The sequence below is a fragment of the Callithrix jacchus genome, chromosome 9 (assembly GCF_049354715.1).
Source record: "Callithrix jacchus isolate 240 chromosome 9, calJac240_pri, whole genome shotgun sequence".
Lineage (NCBI taxonomy): Eukaryota > Metazoa > Chordata > Mammalia > Primates > Cebidae > Callithrix > Callithrix jacchus.
The window spans coordinates 75380631-75387782 of NC_133510.1; positions in this window are offsets into that span (position 1 = coordinate 75380631).

Below are 7152 nucleotides of genomic sequence, written 5' to 3' on the forward strand. Positions count from 1 at the left end.
CTTCCATCCCCAGAGCAGAAGTTGGTTTTTATTTGCTCCTATTTTTCTCTATGTGGCATTCTCTAACTTTTCTATCAGATAAGTTAAATGGAGTGTTTTAGATTGCCCTTGCTGATAAAGTTTAACCAATTAAAAAGTATTTACAGTGTGCTCTGTACTGTGATAAGTATTCAAGAGATTAACATGGAAAGAAAAGACATGGCATGTCAATGGCATACTTACTGAAATATTTCTTGGAAGAGCAAGATTTATTCATACAAAGTAACTTACAGGCAACCATTTTTTATCTCTCCTAATTTATTCCATTCTTTCAATCATTCCTTCCCCCAAAATTGATTAAAACATACCATCTTGTAGAAAGTGCTGGGCTAGGCTTTGAGGTTACAATAGAGAAAATAAATGGTTCTTGCCTTTGCAGATAATGTAGCAACAATTATGAAGGAGTTGTAAACAAAGCGCAATGAATCCATAAAAGAGAATGCCTAATTCTGAGGGTATGTTAAGGAATTTTTAATAGAGTTAATTTTTTTTAAACTGACTCTTAAAAGTTGATTTGGATTTCACCAAACAGTATGATCAACCATGCAATAGGGTACTTGGGCTAAAGGCATGGTTACCTGGGATAGAGTGAAGGGACACATGTAGAATTGTGAAGCATAACAGCATATTTGGAAAATGAGTAATGCATCATTACAGGAAAACAGGAACAAAGCAAATGGCAGAAGATGGGAATGTACTGAAAGACAATGGCCAGGTTATGAAGTATCTTTAATTTCCTACTAAAGCATTTATGTTACTGGAAATGGGAAGTCATTAAAGAATTTTATGAAATGGGCTATCATGATCATATTTGAGTTTTACAAAGATAATACTAGTGGTAGTTGAAAATTAGGATAAGGGTGGAGGCTCTGATATCAGTTGATAGCATATTGCATTCATCCATGACAGATTTGATGACTTTCTGAACAGAAGCATGGCAGTGGAGGTGGAGCAAAGGTAATGTCCTTGAGAACTATTAGGAGGCAGACACTCTAGGATGTAAGCCACTGTTAATGTAATGGCTATGGGATAGGGAAGAGTTTCCAATCATAAACAGGTTTCTGGCTACAGATGCTAGGTATTTTCTGTCAATAAGCCAAACCTGTTATGGACGGACTTCATGGCACAGAACCTGGCAGACATAAATAGTAGGGATACTTATAAAGCACATGTAGATCTCAGGTATCCCACAAAATTTATTACAGAAGAATATTTTTTGGGGGGTTAGACCAGTTTGGGGCAACCTGGCTACATTTTTGGGGAGAAATCTGATGTATTTCTTTCCTTTGGTAGATATATGTTAAGAAACTTATTACAAAATTACCAACACAAATGTAAGTTCATACATTGTTAGGTTCTGTCTTACATTCTAAAAAGGTCTGTACCATAAAAAATTTTCAACATTGAAGCTTCACTAGTGTCATGGAAAATCCACCTCTGGCTAAGATACAATTTTATTTGTCTATCAGTTATATTCCCACCTCTACACACACACACATGCATGGCACTCACTTTTATTCTTCTGCCCTGCCCTGCACTCCTTGCCAGGGAATTTTGTGGTTATTTCCTGTAAAGTCAGTTTATTTTGAAATCTTACAAGGCCACTGATCCCCTTGTGAGAAATCAGTACATTTTTTTTAACACTTTAAACGCAAACTATTAAGATAACATTTCAATCTGTAAACAATGCAATACTCATTCTTTCTTAAAACTATCACAGATAAAATAAAGAGGTCTTAATAACAATTATATTCAATATTTATTAATTAAGCACTAAATAGCAGATGTTCTCTTTATATGTGGTAGCTTCCTTGATCCTCACAGAAATCCTTTGTAGTAAATTCCATTACTCTTCCTAATTTACAGATGAGAAAAGTTAGTCCCAGAAAGGTTAAATAACTTTCTCAGGTTGTAAGCAGTTGATAATTGGTAGGGCCAAACCTTGGATCTCAGTGGTTTGGCTCCAGAACCTGTGCTCACTGCAACTTTCATGTCACTGTATCGCTTCTTATGAATTTATTCACATGATAGATGGAAAGCACAGAGACTGTATTTGTAGGCATTTTAGTGAACTGTTAAAAAATGAACTCATGAAGAGAGAGAGAAAAGTTAGAAATAATAAACATTTACTAAGCTCCTATTATATACTAATGTAGCTAAGCTTGGGAGACCTTTCCTTTCTGTCTTCTTGGATATGTTCCTATTTTTTTTCTAGAAGAAAACTATCAAAAGAATTGATGATAGAATCACCCTGGATTGGGGGCCATTTTCTGGTTGTAGAACACTATACTCTACAAAGATTGGTCTTTATGTGCTCTTCAGATCCCCATGGGGTAAAATGGCAAAAATCATTACTCTTCTGTCTTCCCTGACCAAATGAACACTGACCCCCCATATGCCCTAATTCTTCTATCCTTCTTGTCTTCCATGGAAGTCACTTGAAGGCTGCCTTTGCAAACAGAGGCTTTTGGAGCCCAGGCATTTAAGATAATTCTATGAAACAGGGCAGAATAAGATTATAAGGAATGGTAGGATACGTGGAACCAGTACACATATACATGCTATCCGAAAAGATATTCAAATTCACTTTAGAAATAATACAAACAGCAAACACTCTGCTAGCCAAACAAAATCTCCGAACAAATGTGGGTTCTTTATTTTTAGCCAACCATCCTGTTTGTCAGCCCATTTCTTTTTTTATTGCATTTTAGGTTTTGGGGTGCACGTGAATAATATGCAGGACTGTTCCATAGGTACACACATGGCAATGTGATTTGCTGCCTTCCTCCTCATCACCTATATCTGGCATTTCTCTATCATGTGTCATCTCCTCCCCTTTTCCCACAGGTGAAACCAAGCAGAGATAAACAGAATAATGGCTTTAAAAGATGTCTACACTCAAATCCCTCAGAAACTGAATATATGATGTTACTTGGCATATGAGTCAAAGTTAGGGACCTTAAAATTTAGAAAAAAATTATCCTGAATTTTCGGTCTAATCACACCAGCTTTAAAAGTAGAGAACTACCTCCACTGAATCGAGCAGAAGGGAAAACATAGAGTTTCAGAGTGAAGAAATAGATGCCCCATTGCTAGTGCAAAGATGAAAGGGATAAAGAGCAGAATGTAAGTGGCGTTTGAGAACCAAGAGAGGTTCATGACTGAAAGCCCGCAAAGAAACAGTGACCTCATCTCTCTAACCATAAGGAACTGCGTTCTGCCCACTAACCTGAATGAGAAAGCTGCCTCTTCTCCAGAGCCTCCAGAAAGGAATGAAATCTTGATTTCCTCCTTGTGGAACTCTAGAGAACCAGCTGAGTCACACTGTGCCTGAACTTCTGCCCCACAGAAAATGTGAGATAATAAACTGGCATCTGAATTTCCAAGTTTTTGGTAATTTGTTACAGTAGTAATAGAAGTCACAGTTCCCACTCCTTTTGTTTTACATTGTGGCATCTCAGACTTCAGCTGCATATTAATGGAATTAATTAATTTCTTCTGGCCCCAAAGGGAAGTGTGAAAAGGAAGTGCTCCAGCCCTGTGGCAGGCTGCAAGTTTCAGACAATAGATTCTGAAACTCAAGTTTTTTCTCTCTATGTTAATCAAGGCTGTGGCCACCTTTTCCACTTTTTCTCCTGAGTTATGTCAAAATAAATATTCCTCAGCAAGGTGTTTACTAATTGTTTAAAGACCACACAATCTACTTAATGCTATGCATTTTTTTCTATTTTCTCATTTAATCCTTCAACATTGATAAGTGCCATTTTCCCCAAGTGATGAAACTTGCAGGAAAGTTCAATTACAAGTAGTAGGGTGGCATTCAAATTTAAGTCCTTTGAATTTTAGCAGTGGTGGGGAAAGTGTGGGTTACTTTATTACAAGGCATTGGAAAACTGGGATTAAGCAGAATTGGATCTTATCCATCCTTTCAGCTCAGATGTACTATCTGTCCACCCTTGTATATAAACCTTTTTTATTTTTATAAGAAAGTGATCCCACCCCAGTGTTTGTAACTAGATTTATGACTGCCAGTTGAACATTTAGAGCACTAGAACACTTGATTAATTGCTAGAGGGCATTTGTTATTTTATTAAGGTGTTTATAATTGAAAAGCCATGCACTAATCTCATGGAGTGAAATGTGTCAATGTATTTTCATAGAACATCATCTGTTGCTGCAACGAAGCTGAGAGGTCTGTATCACTTACTTCCCCCATCCAATTCCCATTGTTTCATGCTCCCAAGGTACTCTTTATTTCTTTAGACTAAAAAGCTTATCTTGGTGGGCTGACTGTTATTCTTTCACTGAATTGTAAGCTCCATAAAAGCAAAGACTATTGTATCTCCTGGAATAGTTCCTGGAACATATGAAGTAAGAACTCAACGCATTTTTTAAAAGAAAGCAAATAATGAAATCCCGTAATTAAAAACAATGAAAAATTGAAGTGTAGTGTTTTATTGTGAGAGTGAGAGGGAGTCTTAACCTGAACATTACCCACCTGATAATACTTTTTTCATAGTGTGGGAAAGTAGCTACCAAAAATTCTAAGTCATATGAAAACTCTTAATTTGTTCTAAAAATTTGTCTTCTAACTTTGGCTTTAATTCTTTTGTTGTTATTGTTTTTGTTTGTTTTGCAATTATTTTCTTATGTGCTCATTGCTTGACTGAGGACAGGCTGTTATAGTTCAGAGAAAGGAATATAATTAAAAGGTATCATGCAGCCAAGTGGAAGCTTGGCTATTTAATCTGAGTTTAAGGCTGCACTATCCTGTATGAACCCTTTGGGTGAATTAAGAAAACAAATAAACAAACAAACACTTCCCTTGAGCAGCTTAGATGAATGGAGATGCCCCTATTGGCATTTCTAGTCTGTTTTATACACTGAACAAGCTTAACAGCTACACATAGCAGTCCTGCCTGGTTGACCATTGTCAGGGATACCAGTATAACATCATTTCGGGAAATTCCTAAGACCTCCTTTAGCTTTTTGTTTCACTTTATTTTATTTTATTTTTTTTTTGTACACACGTCCAAACTCCAGACTGCTGTATCTCCATACCTCTTCTCTGTAAGTCTGTCTCTCATAACCTCACATTGAATGGCCCTCTGAGTCACTTTCTACCATTTTGATTTTGGACATTTTTGCTTTTTTTGGGGTGTTGGAGGGCTTTGTTTGCTTCTTTGGCCTCCATGACCCTAATATCAGGGAATGAGATTTTCAACTCTGGGCTTGGCGGAGCAAAATCCACAACCCCACTCAGAGCAAGCCTACCTCAGCATTCTAGGGGAAGAGAGGAAATTTAAAAAGCACCAAAGCTTTTAAATAACTTAGCAAATACCTCAAAGAACAACTTGAAATATATCCATGTGATCAGAAGCAACAGACAAAGGTAGAGTCAATGTGATGCTCTAAATGGCCACAGGACCTAACTGCGTAAACTATAAGGCAAATTTGATTGCCTTCGGAGAAAAAAATGCATTGAACCAGCTGAGAAATAAAAAGAATCACATCACAAAAAGTTTCATTATGTGGAAATGGAAATTTTGCCTTATGTTCAAAACATAACTCATGAATGCATATTATGCTAACATTGATTGTTATTGATTATTCTTTGGCTGTTCAAAGTGAGCAGGTAAGCAGATGTATTGGGACATCTATGACACTTCAGTAATCATATTCATTAAAGTACTCTAGGAAAATTATTATTAATAAATATCCTTCCTCTCAATATTTTCTTCTAAAGGTCTATTATTTCTAAAGGTATTACAATAAAAAACAATCATCTAATATTTAAAATAATCCAAAAATTTTGGGAAAAAAACTAAGACTATTTCATCTAACTCTGGCCATAGCTGTTAGAGCTTCATTAAATAATGCAAATACCTGTTCTCAAATATAGCTGTCTTCAGAAATTCCCCTTCCACATCCATCACCCATCATGATGTTTTCATCAGCTGCTTCTAATGATTTTGTTGCTGCTTCTGACTTAAAATTTTAAGATGAATGAATTGATAAATGGTTGAATGAATGCATGCTAACTTAGAACTGTCTTGTTCTGAGTAGATGGAAGTTAGTCAGATAGCATTGATGGGGAATGTGGGCAAGAAGAGTGCTCTTAATGAAACTCTGTCGTGTTATAACTCAATAACTTCAGCAACTGATAGGAGACAGACGGCTGAAGTGAACACAGGAATTTTAAAATAGCTGAATGCTCAGGTTGCACAATTCGAACACGTTGTTAAGAGCTTTGACATTTTTATCCAATGAACTTATATAATTTCACTGTAAATGTATTTTTAAAATTTATTTGAATGAAAGTAATGCATTTAAGTGGTAATAAAACATCTGAAGAATTGAAATCTTCCTTTTTCAAATCCAAACTTCTGCCCAGCAATTTCATTCCTTGATGATAACAATAACTCCCTGATTACAATCTTTCATGTATTTTTCTAAAAATAATTGTAAAGATAAGCACATTTGTGTATGTGCACACATCCTTTTTATTTACACTAATGGGATAGTACTAAAATGCATTTATATACTTCACTTTTATCTGATAATAAAATATTTTAGAAATCATTTTATACTAGGAAATTGAGACCCATTTCATTTTTCATATTTTCAAAATGTATCAACTATATTTAAAGCAATGGTAAAGATTAAGTTTTACCTGTCCTCCCACTTATACATAGATGCAACTATTTTATAACCTATTTTTATTTTAAAATAATTTAGTGATTAATTTAAGCCACTATATAATCACCCCTATAATAACTTTTAACAATTACTTTAGAGTCACTGCCACTGTCAGTCTCAAGGCTTTCCCTCCTCTCATATCTGAATGTAATAGAAAGTTATACCCCAGGAGCAGTTCTTTGCCAGCAATGGACTAGAGTTTAAAGATAGATACTTCAGCTTTCCTGAAGTTTTCCTTGGGAAATTATAATTTGGGGGCACATTTTGGGTCTCTAAGAGCTCCTCAGCAAGACTGCATTCTAGTTGCCCACCTATTTAACTTGATTGACAACAAACTTTTTATTTGTCTTCCTTTCCTTATTGGTCTTATTTCTTCTCCTGACAATACTTCTTAGGAATAACTCTTAAATAAAC